This window comes from Perognathus longimembris, chromosome 21 (genome assembly GCF_023159225.1).
Source record: "Perognathus longimembris pacificus isolate PPM17 chromosome 21, ASM2315922v1, whole genome shotgun sequence".
NCBI classification, from domain to species: domain Eukaryota; kingdom Metazoa; phylum Chordata; class Mammalia; order Rodentia; family Heteromyidae; genus Perognathus; species Perognathus longimembris.
In genome coordinates this window covers 5,168,998-5,184,505 of record NC_063181.1, presented here as the reverse complement: position 1 = coordinate 5,184,505, position 15,508 = coordinate 5,168,998, and the positions used below count along the sequence as shown (strand labels likewise).

Here is a 15,508-nt window from a genome sequence, read left to right as displayed (position 1 = left end):
TTGTAATATCTAACTTCCCTAGAATCATCCTATTATACATCTTCTCCCTGTCCTCAGCGCTAGTGACCAAACTCAGGGCCTTCTCCATTCTGGGCAAAGTTCAACCAAGCTACATCCCTCGTCCTTGCTGTGTATGCTAGTCTGGCCTTGAACTCACCATTTTCCTACCTTAGCCCTCTGAGTGCTGGCATTGCAGTTGTATACCACCATTCTTGGCTTTCCATATCTTTACTGCCAAGTTAAACTAATTGTCTGCTTTTATCTTCAGTTGCAAAATTTTGTTTCTGAGTCATATTTTTCTCATTGAAGTTTAAAAGTCATGTGAAGGAATGTCTTATAATTTATTATGATAAAACATATCATCACCACCATCCCTTTTCCCCCAACTCCAAGAAGAAAAGTTAATTTGACAACTCAAAAGCTATTAAATTGGCTTAGTTTGTTATTTGAAAAGTCTATGGCAACTTGTTCTTCAAAATTAAGATTTAAATCAAGGAAATACCTCTTGGTATTTATTCTGGTAATTCAATTTGGAGAATTATTTATAATCAGTTTTCTGCAATTAATAGTAATGATTAGTTATTTACTTTCTATAATATGCAATACTCAAAGCTCATATTTATTTAATGTGAACAATTTTATAACATATGTTCAAGAAAACAGCCAAAGTAGAAGTCTTTTAGTAGATCTTCTCAACCCAGCTCTTCTTACCAACTTCTTAGAGGCTTTTAGAAACTATAGAAATTGGGCGTGGGGGTGGGAATGTGTGCTTTCCTAGCATACATAAAGCCCCAGGTTCGATTGCTCAGTACCACATACACAGAAAAAGCCAGAATTGGTGTTGTGGCTCAAGAAGTAGAGTGTTAGCCTGAGCAAAAAGAAGCAGAGACAGTGCTACAGTGCTCAGGCCCTAAGTTCAAGCCCCTTGAAGGACTGGCAAAAACAAAAATCAGGGTGGGGAATGTGGCTTAGTGGTAGAGTGCTTGCCTAACATGTATGAGGCCCTGAGTTCAATTCCTTAATACCACATAATCAAAGAGTAAATAAAATCAATTTTTTAAAAAAGAAAAGAAACTACATAAATCACAAGTTTTTTCAAGGAAACTCTGCTTTGTCTTTGTTGGTATTAAATTTCTCCATTTTCAAAGGTATCCATTTGAAGTAAATGCCTTTAGGGAATACATAGTATATAAGCTTTTCACTGAGTCTCTGTGTGGTTTTCAAGCTTTTATAACTTGAGCTGTCATATTATCAAAGGATTAGTCTATAAATATCACTTAGAGGTAAAATAATTCTCCCCTTTACATCTAATACAAACTCAAATTTTGCTAACTATAGAATTTTATTCTTTTGGTAGACTTCTAAAATAATGACTACTATGTAATATAGCCAACAAATTCGCTACAAAATGCCACTTCAAGCTTTTCTTTATACTGTCTCAGATTATAGGAATAAAGTAGATGAGTATAAAAAAAGAATATAAAATGATAAAACTCATACACTGGAAACCCCCGATTTTATGATCTAAAATGCTGTAAAATAGGTTTTTCCAATATCAGAGTCTATATTGCTATGTAAGTAAGTTACGTTGTTAAGAATAATGTAGATAACAGTTTGGTTTTGGATAAATGTTTATACTGGAGAAAATTAGCCTTGAACTCGATAATTGCTTGGTAAACTTCCTCAGTGAAAAGCTCACAATACCCTGGGCCCTGCCCTTATTCATGTTCTACCTGACCTGTTTTTCAAGTGCCATAACCCCTAAACCTTCCCACCTGCATTCTATCCCCAGTATTCTTGCCAGTACTTCCAAAGTCTTAACTCCTATCAAGTGGGAGAAGGACATTTGCTTTAACCAATTCTACAGCCTTTTATCTCACCTAAAGGAAAACCATTATTAAGATAAAAACTAGTTAAAAACAAATTAATCTCAATGACCAGAACATGAAGCTCTATTTTAAAACTGGAAATTTTCTTTTTTAGTTTTGGGAATATGTAGAAATGTGTACCTTTTCCCTGAAGCAGGTGCTGTCTGGCGGTACTATGTATTTTCATGACCTTGAGGAAGAGAACTTCTCATTGTGTTTTGAGATCTGCTGCCATCTTGGCTACTCATGTCTTTCTCCTGGTATCAAGGTATTGTCTGGGATAGCCTGTATCTTCCTGACACAAGCCTCTTCTAAGATTGTCCATGTTTCCACCTCATCCATCCTACTTCACAGTTAGGCCTACCTGCCATTTGTGCTCATTAATAGAAAACTGAATTTCAGGGGATATTACCTATGCTTGTACAAAGGAGTCGTTCTCCATGTGGCCATTATAACAGTTTTTCAAGACGTCGGGGTAGCTGGGCGTGGCGGAGCGCACCTGTCACCCCAGCAACTCACGAGCTGAGGCGGGAGCTGCTCTCAGGAATTTGAGGCCACCTTGCCTCAAAGAAAGAGAGAGGGAAGGGTGGAAAAGATAGCCCTTTTTCGTTTTTATCTTTTAAAAATTCCAAGAAACGATGATTTCTAAATCGCTGGTAACTGGCAGCTTTGGTTTTAAAACCCCATTCTGAGTTCAGTTGCTAAGGGGATTCTAAATGCGTCTCCGTTTCCGTCTTGCGTTATGGTCCACACATCTTGTTGGAAAGTGTTTGTGCTGAGGCCTTGGATTTAGTGGCGTTAGTCTTTGTGCTTCCCCTCTGTGTGGCCGTGGGCGTTCTGGTTCCTGTGGGGAGGTGGGTGGGAAGTGTCGTGGGGGGGGCGTGTGCCGGAGAGCGTGCGCCGTGTTCCCACGTCAGCCCTCGTGCTTCACGCTGCTCTTGTAGATTTATTTTGTTTACAGTAGACTGAGGTCAAGTTTTTTGGTAACTGTTTTTTCTTAGCACTTTAACTGTGAGTGTACAAACTGATTTTAAATGTAGTGGTTGTATATTTTGGTTATAACTTGGAAATTTTTAATAAAATGAAATGATTTGTTCTCCTTTCTGTCATTGGATATAATTTCCTATGTCATCTCCCAGGTACAGCCTAACATATTATAATGCTGCTGGATTGTTGTTGTTTTTTAATTTTCATATTTTCTATCCTTATATTGGTAAGTTTTTCATTCATGATTGCATAGGAATCACACTAATCTGAGCTACAGGAATTTATAAACACACCATTCTATGGCATTTCCCTTTCTCTCACACTGTTGTGTCAATATTGATAAGAATCATATCTGTGCTGTATTACATTCTCAGTACTTAACACTAGACACCTAAAAGGAGCATGATAAATATCTATCCGCACAAAAATCAGGGATGGAGGTAAGAGTGCCTACTTAGCAAGCATGAGGCTTTGAGTTCAAAACCCTAGTATTGTCAAAAAGCAATAATCATTAAAGGATTTGTGTGGCTTAATTCTCTACATTTGGAGTAACTTATTACAAGCAGCAATTGGAAACAAATACACAGCTTCACACATCCATTTTTGCAAGGTATGGCAAGAAACCAATGGATAATGGAACGTGGCCCAGGGATTCCATTAAGGATCAGAAACATTTCCGGGGATTGGCCGTGTACCAGGATGTGTGAGTTCAGGCGGGGGGCTGGGGCTGAGGTTGAGTAAGAACTATCAGTCTCTGGAGCCTTCCTCCTGATTGTATTCCTTGCTCACTTACACAGCATTTTTCTTTTTTTTTAAGTTTTTATTATAAAACTGATGTACAGAGAGGTTACAGTTTCATACATTAGGCATTGGATACATTTCTTGTACTGTTTGTTACCTTGTCCCTCATACCGCCCTCCCCCCTCCCCCTTTCCCCACCTGAGGTGTTCAGTTCACTTACACCAAACAGTTTTGCAAGTATTGCTTTTGTTGTTGTTTCTCATATTTTACCCTTTGTTTCTCAATTTTCGTATTCCCTTTGAATTTCCTAATTCTAATACCAGTACACACTGTTTCCCATACACTAAGATAAGATTACAGAGATGGCGTAGATACAATCACAAGAAGGTGATACACGAACATCATCAATAGTAGAAACTACAGATACACATGGGATGTTGAAAGTAGTTACAACTCTGATATAACAATCATTTTCATAAAATGGAGTTCATTTCACTTAGCATCATCTTATGGGATCATAAGGGTATAGCTATTGGGCTCTTCTTATCCTCTGTTGTGACTTGCCGAACCTGTGCTAATTATTCCTAATAAGGGAGACCATAGAGTCCATGTTTCTTTGGGTCTGGCTCACTTCACTTAGTATAATTTTTTCCAAGTCCTTCCATTTCCTTACAAATGGGGCAATGTCATTCTTTCTGATAGAGGCATAAAATTCCATTTACACAGCATTTTTCTTTGTTTGCCTCCCATGATCCTCTCAGCTCCTGTTTTCCTCTTCTAAAAGTGCTCTTTGCTGTCCCTATGTGAGCATAATGAAGCATATATTTTTAGATTATGTTTTATTATCTTTAAGTAAATGTACAAATGAGTTGCCATTGAACAAAGCAGCTTGTGAATACATTATATCTTGATCAATGTCACCCCTTTCAATATTCTTACCCATCCCTCCCTGACCCACTTTTTTCCTTATCTTATTAATTTTGTAGGACATATACTAGAATTTTGACTATATTCTCCCCCTCTTCTCCTCTTTGTCTACCTCTCTACCCTTGGCCCACCACACCCAAATATATGTGTTTTTTTAATCCACCCCACATTCCTACCAGCAACCCACTCATGTGTCATATTGTAGCTCTTTTACCTGGCCTCCAGCTTCTGAGAATGATATACAAATCCACTTACTAAAAAAACAGAAAGCAACCACTGAACAAACCCCAACAAAATCAGAGACTTAGAAAATACTGAAGCCTTTAGCCAAGGTGGCCGAGAGTCAGCTCCATTGGAGAACGATATTGCCCTTTTCACTGTCTCCTTGAGGCCAGCTCAAGGCTAGAAGTCCTGCAGGGCTCGTCAAACCCTTTATCAGACTTGTGTACTGTGGGATGATCTGCCATGAAAAACAGAGAGCATCAAAGTGTTTCAACACTTCCTATGAACTGAATCAATGAAGCATGTATATTTTTGTTTCAGGGATTTTTTTTTTTTTTGGACACCAGACTTGTTGGAAAAGTGTTGGCTACATACGGGGAATAAACCCATGCATGTATCTGTAGGGAGCTTCTGTGTTCCCATATGACCAGTGGCCAGGAGGAGGGAAGTCGCTCCCTGGCAGCAGACTGGGCACTGCTGAATCTGCTCACAGGAGCTCTGAATAACAACCGCAGGCAGGGGCGATATGTGTCCCCCTCCATGCTGGCTGAGCAAGGTCCAAATAAACCCTGGCCGGAATAACAAGGGCAAGTCCCCTGCGTGCTCACAACTCTGCTCAGCCTTCCTGAAAATTCCAAAGGTCCTGTGAGCCACATAGCTGCCAGAAACTGGGTTATTTCTGGAGCTACCAGTAAATCCAGAGGTCCCTCCTTCCTTCCTTCTGTCCTGTTCATGAGTAGTTGTTCTTTTGTAGAAACATGATCTTTTAAGTGTAAGCCTGTGTTTGTTGTCATAATCATGGTGTCTTTTTTCTTTAGCCGAAGGTCACATTACGTTTATATTCTTTTTCTTGTTGATGAAAGTCATTCTAGAAAATGATATTTCAATAGCAGCCATCATCCATTGATTTACTGGGTGAACAACGGTTTGTTTACCTACTCCTTACTCCAGGTAGGTAAGATTAAACACTTAAAGAAGAAAGTAGCATGGTTTGTACTCCCACAAAGGTCACACTGTCATGAGAGATAAACTTTTCCACACATAGTGCTGTAATGCCAGCGTGATCAAAGTATTATGGAAGCATTGATGTGGATGAAGTTACTTTCGGCCATGATGGTGAAGGTACAGAGAGCTTTGTGGATTATGAAAGAATAAATCACTTAACTGTTCAAATGATGTTCTTAGTCAAAACCAGCAAAACACACCAGGACAAGACATCATGAAGGAGAGCCTCTTCTCCAGAGACTTCATACTTTAGAGTCAACAGGTACAAAGTACAAAATAACAACTTGTTGGGTTTAAAGATATAAGACATTAGGTACATAACAAAGGAATGCAGTTCTATGGGAAATACGTAGGAAGACTTGAAACCAAAAGACATACAAGGATTTCTAGGTATGAATGTAACGTTAGCCAGAAAGGAAACCCGCCACATGGTTCAGGCAGAAAGGAGTTTATTGGGGGGAAAGCAAACTGCCAGCCTACACAAGACAGAGGCCTGGGGAGACAGGGGAAGGAAGAAGGGAAAAAGAGAAAAGAGCAAGAGAGAGTTAAGAGAGAAAAGGAAAGAGAGCAGGGACCATGTTGAGCCGGATTATATAGGAAAAAATGGGACATCTGGCCAGGTGGATTGGATGTGACCTCAGAGAAGGAGGAGGTAGCTGCTTCCAGATGTGCCAGTTACCTAGGTAACTCAGGTACTGGGCACAGACTTAAACAGGTGGGGGCATCTGCATGGAGCCCTCCCGGGGTCGACCTTACAATGAACAGTGTAATAACTGAGGTCAGAAAAGCAAATTCAGTCCAACTGGGGCTAGGTTTGGTGGTGCACACCTGTAATCACAGACTAAAGCAGAAGTAGGAGGATCAAAGTCTGAGACTAGCCCCAGGCAAAAGTGTGAAACCCTGCCGAAGAAATAAACTAAAGCACAAAGGGCATAGTACAAATGTTAGAGCACTTGTCTAGCAAGCATAAGGTTTTGAAATCAAAGCCCAGAAATAGCTCCCCCCCTGCCTTTTTTTTTTTTTTCAGTGCTGAGAACTGAACTCATGGTCTTGCATTTGCTGGGCAAATACTTTTCCACTGAGCTAAATCCCCAAGCCTCCCCAAAAATGTTTCTTAAGTTAGATACAACCAACAAAAGTGTGTTTTTTAATTCCATGGCCAGAATGCTTCCATACTGGCCCCTTCCAGAGGTGGAGGTAAAGATGGAGCTTAATTCCTTTACTTATGGGTTGAATTTAGTGATTCACTGCTAAGAAATGAGCAGGACGGAAGTGAAGGTCTAGGAATTCGGAGGTGACATCTTGGAGGACACTGTTGCTGCTCTCACATCTCAGCCGCCCCAAGGAGCTAGGATTAAAGGCATGGGCCACCAGCACCCAACGGTAGATGACATTTACACCGCGAGACTGCACGGGACCACCTGAAGTATGAGCGCAAGAAGACAGGGAGCCTGAAGGACCCAGTCCTGGACCCTCCAGCCTCTGGAGGTTGGGAGGATGGAAGGAGACCAGCAAGGCAGGTGAGGAGCCTGAAGGTGTTGCCCTCAAGGCTAGCGAAGCGCTTTTCTGGGGACACCCCGATGACAGGACAGCAGGCCGAGGACTGACGGCCGGAAGTCCTTCAGACCTGCCCACGTAGGGTACACGGGGAGAGGCTGCGAGGAGTTGGCTATAAGGAATGGTGCCGTGGCTCCTATCTGTCATCCTAGCCCCTCGGGAGGCTGAGATCTGAGGCTCTTGGTTCAAAGCCAGCTCAGGCAGAAAACCCTGCGAAACTCTTATTTCAAGTGATAGAGTACCAGCTTTGAGTTGGAGGGGGGGGGGCGAGTGAAAGCTGAATTCAAGCCCCAGTACCAGCACACAGGAGTGGGGGGGGGGGGAGAAAAAGAGAGGGGGGAAGAGAGAAAATTCCAGAGAAAGTGAGAAGCGTGCCCAGTGCAGGGATTGTCCCTGGCTCCAAAAAGGGACACGGGTAGAGTTTCTGGCAAAGCAGGAATGGGTGGTGGCAGAGGCTTAAGGAAATCCTCCTGGATCAAGTGGCAGGGGGAAGTGGGAAGTAAGAGGCCCTGGGGGAAAAAGTACAAAGCAATCAGTCACCCGGAGAATAGCCAAGGGGATGGTGAATGCAAGGGTACTGGGCCAGTCGCAGCAGTAGTGGAGTTCCTCTTGTGCCATCAAGGATGGTGTGTGTGTGTGTGTGTGTGTGTGTGTGCACGTGCACGCACGCACGCGTGCGCATGTGCAGCTCCTAAGGCCTGGCTGACCCCCATGATTGCAATGACGCCAGGAATATGTGCTTCCTTGCTGTTGCTGCAAAGCTGATGGGTCACTTGGGGAGACTGTGCTTGCCCCAGATGGAGTGTACTTACCTCTCCAAATGGCATTGGAATTCAAACAGACTAATATTTTCATTGCAGGTGTTGCACATCGTGTTCACGCTTAGCCCTGTCCCCGCCTCCTGAGCCTGGCCTCCACTCACCAACCACCCTTGTCTCCTCCCAGAAGCTTCCGTCCAGCACTGGGTGCCCAGAGCCCTCTGTCCTCTCTCCTCCTCAGGACTGCTGGTGGCTTCCAGCAGGCCTCGTGGTCCTTAGATGAATGTACAGAGTCTATGGTGTGGGGGGGGGGGCCAGGGATAATAAAGGGACGCTGTGGTTCTGATATGAATTGGCCTGTCGTTTCTGGAGGCGTTGGATTCTGAGAGACAACGGTGGAAGGGGGTGGCTGAGGTGGTACAGAGGAGCTCAAGATTCAGGTTTGCTTGAAGCCAACCCAGTCAGGAGAGTCAGTGAGACGCTTATCTCTCATTAATTACTCGGAAAAGCCAGAAATGGACCTGTGTCTCAAGTAATAGAACACCAGAACAAAATAGCTCAGGGACCGTGCCCGGGCCATGAGTTCGAGCCCTAGGACTAGTGCACATGCACTCACACACACACACACACACACACACACACAGGCACATACACAAATCTCAATATTAAAACCATACATTAAGTCTGACTCTTAGATAACAGAAATACATTTAAAATGCCATTTTGGGAGTGGGTGTTTTTCTCTTTCCAATTCAGCATGAGATAATTGATAGATGAGCACCTGTATTTCCTAATGGATAAAATAAAGATAGGAGATAATTTCAGATGGGAGGAAATGCTGTGTCTTAGCATCAGGACGCAAGCTCCAGCGGAGACGGTGCCTTGATGAGACCAGACAAAAGATGGTAGGCACCACACTGATTTGGTCTATTCTGGGTTTTAGTTTTAGACAAAATCTGAGCAGGGGATCCTGCCTCCTCTTGAATTCCCCCTTTGTCTTTTCCTGGTACTAATCGCCTGGCTCTCCATCTGCAAATGTCATCCTTTTCCTTTTCATCTCTGTTGCTTTCCCTATCCATGCCCCAAATAGAAGGAATGACAGCAACAATATCAGTCATTCTTTTTTTTTTTTAATGAAGCTCCAGATTGGAAAAGTCCTCAGGCTACCAAACCCAAGTTCAGAAGCTTATCCCATTAAAAAAAAAAAAGCCACAGGCAAACATTGAGGAGAAAGAAAAGCTTTATTCAGTGCTCAAAGAATGGCCAATTGGTGGCCTTTGCTCCTAAATAAGTGTCTCTTTCTCTAGGGAGTTGAGGGGTGACAGATGGAGGACAGAAATGACGAGAGAAAGAGGCTAAGAAAGGGGAGGAACATTTGTGTCTTCTGGGAATAGGTATGGATCTTTCAGTCACTCGTGTGCCTTCTTTCTACTGTCCTCATGGCTTCTGGTCCTGGCACCTGATGGTCAACCCCACGTTGAGAAACACACACCCCCGTGTCATTCACGATCAGCCCTGAAGAGCATCGGAGCCCGGCTCGGGGTGTCCGTCTCTGGGAAGGGCCAGATTGGCTGGAAGGAAGCTCACAGCAGTTGTTTGGCCTGGAATTTTCACACTTGAGCTATTCCTTTCTTCCTCCGTGCATTGCCCTTGCCCAGCCCGCCTTGATCCCTTGAATGGGGATATTGTCTACTCCAAGTCACCCCAAACAAAGCCTCTGTTCTTTTGAACAACATTGAGCCCCCAACCCCCAGGTGCTTAGGAAACATAACCCCTAAGAAAACAATACAAGGTAAGAATGTGATGTCAGGAGCCCTTATTCCTGTAAAGGGGCTGGGCTAGTCCTGAAACTTCACTCCTCCTCTGATCCCTGCTTCAGACCTGTCAGTAGCCATTCCGTCCCACGGACTAAGTCTAGAATGAAAACCCTGCAGTCAAGTGCGTTCAGTTAAGAGTGAGATGTTAGCCGCCCGCCCGTGACTCATGTCTGTAATCCTAGTTATTCAGGAGGCTTAGATCTGAGGATCACAGTTCAAAGCCAACCCAGACAGGAAAGTCCGTGAGACTCATGTCCAATTAACTCACAGAACATGTCAGAAGGGGCTCTCTGTAGCTCAAGTAGTAGACTGGTAGCCTTGAGCAAAAGAAGCTGAGACAGCACCCAGGCCCAGAGTTCAAGCCCCCAGACCAGCAAAAAAAAAAAAAAAAAAAAAAAAAAGAGAAGTTAATCGGAGGACAAATCAGAATCCATAGAACTTGACTCCAAAACACCCTGCCGGTCCACTTCCAACTCAGTCTTCCAAGACGCAGAAGAGGCTGTGGGCAGAAGCACACTGGGTTTCGGGTTGACCACCATATTTATAGGCCTGCTAATGATCTCCTTAATTGATATTTAGGTTCAATTATGTTTCTTATTTTATTTCGTTGGTCAGGAGGCTTGAACTCCGAGCCTGGGCACTATCCCTGGGCTCTTTTTGCTCAAAGCTAGCGCTCTCCCACTTCCCGTTTTCCGGTGGTTAATTGGAGATAAGAGTCTCATGGACTTTTCCTGCCTTCAGCTGGCTTTGAACCGCCATCCTCACTCAGATCTCAGCCTCTTGAAGATTACAGGCGTGAGCCACCGGCTTGTTTCTTATTTTAAAAAGCGTCTAGTTATCTCAAGAATTTTGATGAGCAGGTCAGTCATAGGTTACTGTTCACTTCTTTATGAGGATGGATTGTGCCCTGTATACCCAGGAATGTGAGTAGGAGGTCTAAGGTTGGGCTAGTTAGGCATCTGGAGCATCACGGCGCCCCCTGGTGCTGAAGTTGTAAGTTGCATGCTGCTAGGAAGGAAGGTAGAAAGAAAGAGGATCCTTACTGGAGTTTGAGTCCAGGATCAGGATTGGTTTTCAGCAGGTTACCATCAGGACTGATGACTGCAGAGACCGGGAACAAGGAGGCTAATGAATGATGATGATACCTGGACCACACGAGCCTCTTCGTGTTTATATCAGTGATTACAGAGAGTGCATTCTCACCATGCAAGAATTTGGGCCTCAACAACTCTCTTGGTATATTGCTGTTTTACAGTATTGTCTTGTTTTTCAGACTCCAAACGCTTGTGGGTTTTTTGTTGGCACAAAGATGACCATTTTGGTCCTTTGAAAACCAGGACCATTTATATCTTGAGATGCTTTTAGAGGGTTACCCACACACCTACCCACACTTGAGTTTTCAAATGGGATAAACATAAGTCATGTGTACCCTCGTGGAGACCTAAAATGCTCAAGAGAAGAAGAGCGAGAAGAACCTTCTTGTAAGAATAAGACATAACTCTCAAAGAATTTTGAGCAGCACAACCCCTACAACAGTGTTGAATTGATACTGAGAATTCCCAGATCCCCCTGATATATGTGATGGAAGCAAAGAAGTAAAAACCAATCCAGGAAACTGAGTTAGCAACACCAGTGCAGTCCCTAAGAAAAGAAGCACCAGAACGGTTTCCTAAACCGAGCCAGAAACCTCTTTGTTTGAAGGTGGATTCAGAGGAAAATACTTGAAGGTAGTCTTAGTGTTTCTGTATGGTTCCCACAACTAGTGTCTTTTCTGAGTAGTTTATTGGAGAACAGAATCTCATGGGCTTTCCTACCCAGGCTAGCTTCGAACCGCAGTCCTCAGATCCCAGCCTCCTGAGTAGTTAGCATTACAAGCCTGAGGAAGTTTGCATAAGATATGCTCATACCTGAACAATGAGACTATTGGAGCATTTTGCTTTTTAGTGTTTTACTTTTGAAGACCTAAGATTATGTTATTACATGGTAAACCATGTTCATGTTTGTTATTTAAAAGAATAAAATACTACAAACAATTGTATGTGTTCTCCTTGATGGGTTTGTGTCTATGATTTTTCTAACAAAGTGTGTTAAAGTTTTATTGATATTGAAGCTCATAAATTCTGGAGTTTAAGAACTATACCAGTAGATCCCTGATATCTCCAGATACAAGGTTCCAAGGAGAGTACCAATGAGGAAAGTCTGTGCATGCTCCAGATGCAAAGTGGGTATTGCACTGCGCTTGCTCAAGATGCATAGCTTTTTAGTGCTGACTATTGCACATGCTCCAGATTCATAGCGTTCAGGATACTGTATTGCGTATGATCGATTTAATTTTCCCGGGGCTAGGGATATGGCCTAGTGGTAAGAGTGCTCGCCTTGTATACATGAAGCCCTGGGTTCAATTCCTCAGCACCACATATACAGAAAATGGCCAGAAGTGGCGCTGTGGCTCAAGTGGCAGAGTGCTAGCCTTGAGCAAAAAGAAGCCAGGACAGTGTTCAGGCCCTGAGTTCAAGCCCCAGGAATGGCCAAATATATATATACATACATATATATATATATATATATATGTTTAATTTTCCCACACTGCCACCCAACTTCTGCTAAAGGCATGCTGTCTTTCGGCTAATCTCAAAGCTTCGCTTTAGCACTTTGTATTTGGGGCAACATTTGCCTCCCAGAAGCAGGGTTCCACTAAATGAAGGGCAGGGAAATACCCAGCAGATTTCTCCACGATTGAAACACAGACGCTGAGAAGTTCTCTGCTTCTCCTGAGCTGTGCGGCGTGCGTGCGGGAACTCGCAACTTTTCTGACATTCCTTTTGATATCTTAAAATGCGTTACTGTTGTTATTGTTATTATTTACCACATCTGGTCCAATCTGTGTGTGATAAGCCCACAAGCCAAACAGCCTCATTGTGTGAGGTGGCCAAGCACGGTTACAGATGCACACATTGGTTCATTTCATCCTCACCAGTGTTATCAGCGTTCGTGTGGTGGCTGATCACCGGGCTCAGCTTGGTTGGATAGGAAGGAGATTGGTAAACCTTGCGAGGGAGTCTGTGGGGCTTTTCCAGGGAGGCTTAACTGAGGGAGGGAAACCTGCCCTGCTGGCGGGGGGCCTGGGTGGCATAGGGAGAGAAAGGGAAGAGCCACTAAACCTGCCAGGAAGCACCACCGGGTCACAGGACCAGAAACAAGTCACTGCAGGTGGAAACCTCCAGCTGGGAGCCATTTTATGGAGGAGCCTTCCTCCATGTCGTCTTTTATTTCATTGTACTGAGACAGGGTCTTGTTACTTAGCCCATGCCTCGAACTCCCCAACCCCTGCCCGAGCCTCCCCGAGGGCTGGGATTACAGGTATAAGCCACCGTGCCATTCCTCATTTTAAGTTGTTTTCTCAGGCGTTTGTGATGGCAACAAGATGTCTGACGAACACAGCTTCCATTTCACAGATGGGGAAAGTAGAGGAAGAGGAAGACTCCGAGTTTCCCCGGCTAATCCAGGCACAGCCAAACTCCCCAGCATACTGTCCCTCCCCAAATGGAACTACTAGTATTTCAGCATTACATGCAATAAAGAGTCCTATTTGGCTGTAATCAGCAACTCAAGGGAGCCGTGTTCTGGAAGCTTCGTAAATTCCCAATTCCCAAACCCATTTGAGGTATGTTTTATAGATGATCAGCTCAGTCCTAAGGAGATTTGCTTCCAGATTTTACAGTTAAGTAACTAAGCACTCAGAGGAACAGCAGCCCCACCAGGGCCCACACAAGCGCTCAGGAAGGGCCTAGCATCCTTGTCCAGCAACCATGCTTAGCGCTGCTCTCAGAGTCAGAGAAGGCGCCTGGGGCAGGGCCTCGGAGCCCTCCACCCCGCAGGAGCAGAGCGGCCTGCTTTGCCACAGAGCCCCGAGGACCAGCGAGAGCCAAGAGCTCCAGATACCCGCGCCCAAGGCACTGTCTAAATGAAGCTGTCCCCGTTCTGCCTTCAGCCACTGGCTGGTGGCTCCCTAAGCCTCAGGTGTCACTTGTTTATCTGAATAATGACTTTTTTCTTGCATAAGAAGGTTTTCCCATAGCCCAATGCTGGTGGCTCTCGCCTCTAATCCTAACTACTCAGGAGGCTGAGATATGAGGATCGTGGTTCAAAGCCAGCCTAGGCAGACAAATCTGAGACTTATCTCCAATTAACTGGCAGAAAGCTAGTCCCTCTCCCCCCCCTTCTCTGGCTCCCTCCCCCCGCCCCCTCCGCGCACGCCTCTCTCTTTCTCTCTCTCTCTCTTTCTCCCTCTCTCCCTCTCTTCTCTCTTCTCTCTTTTTGCCCTGGGAAGACACAGCAGGAAGGCCCTCACCAGATGTCAGCATCTTGACCTTGGACTTCCCAGCTTCCAGAACGGTGAGGAATACATTTCTTCTCTTTGTGAATCGCTCGTCTGTGCAGTTGAGTTGAAGCAGCCGCGCGTCCCTTTTCTGCTCCTTTGGATGACTCCAGTTCCTCCCTTCCTCCCTTCAGCCCACACTCACTGGTGAGGAGCTGCTGTGTGCAGGCGCGTTTCCGCTCTAAGATTCCGTGCACACGGTGAGTCTGTGCTGTCTAGGGCTTCCTGTCGGGCAGGACAAGATAGACAATAACCAAGGACAAAAAATAGGAAGCCAGGCTGGGAAGGTGGCTCAGTGGTACAGAGCCTGCCTAGCATGCACGAAGCCCTGGGTCGGATTTCTCAGCACCCCATGCACAGAAGCCAGAAGTGGCGCTGTGGCTCAAGTGGTAGAGGGCTAGCCTTGAACGAAAGAGGTTCAGGGACAGTGCTCAGGCCCTGAGTTCAAGCCCCAGGACTGGCAAGAAAACGCCATCAACAAGTGCCTCACAGAGGATCAAAACATAGCACCACCGTGGGGAGTGGGTGGGTGATCTGCTTTGGCCAAGTTAGGCTGAGTTCTGAAGAAGCCCACTGGGCAGACAGGAGGAAGACCGGGCAGAGGTGCAGCCAGTTCAAAGGCCCGGAGGAAGGATCATGCACTGTACTTTCAAGGGAGAGACACAAAGCCAATTTGTCCAGAGCTGAATGAGTGTACCCAGTAAGAAATGAGCCGTAGAAAGCAAGCCTGAGGCCAAACTGTGGAGACAGTGACTCAGAGGAAAGAGCGCTGAGCATTTTTTTTCTAAGTCCAATAGAAATGGATTGGGAAGCTTCTAGTGAAAGGATAATTTGACATGATACATAGATAGATAGATAGATAGATAGATAGATAGATAGATATAGATATTATAGTATATGTTTAGAAGACTAAAATCTTGTCAGGCTTGATGTTACATGCCTGTAATCCCAGCACTCAAGAGGTGGGAGGCAAGAGAATCCTGGATTCAAAGCCATCCTGGGCTCCAGTGTAAGATGCTGTTTCCAACAATCAAAGACTAGGAGTGTAGCTCATTTGTAGAGCATTTGTATAGCATGTGCAAGGCCCTGGGTTTGAACCCTAGTATCATGAAAAGAAAGAGAGAGGGAAATGAAAAGCCAGAAGTTAATGTGTGGCTGAAATAGTGGAGGATTGAAAAAGCTGAGTGAGAACACGGGTCCCATGTTCTAGCCTTGGTACTGGTGCACACACACACACACACACACACA

The 15,508-nt window shown here is 44.6% G+C and overlaps 1 long non-coding RNA gene across 1 annotated transcript; it reads left to right on the top strand.

Moving 5' to 3' along the window:
• The first annotated feature begins 1,013 nt into the window (after positions 1–1,013).
• Positions 1,014–15,178, top strand: LOC125339273. The gene is made up of 4 exons (XR_007208518.1): positions 1,014–1,612; positions 10,381–10,383; positions 14,621–14,629; positions 15,166–15,178. It is a non-coding gene; the product is annotated as an uncharacterized LOC125339273 (long non-coding RNA).
• The last annotated feature ends 330 nt before the right edge of the window (positions 15,179–15,508 follow it).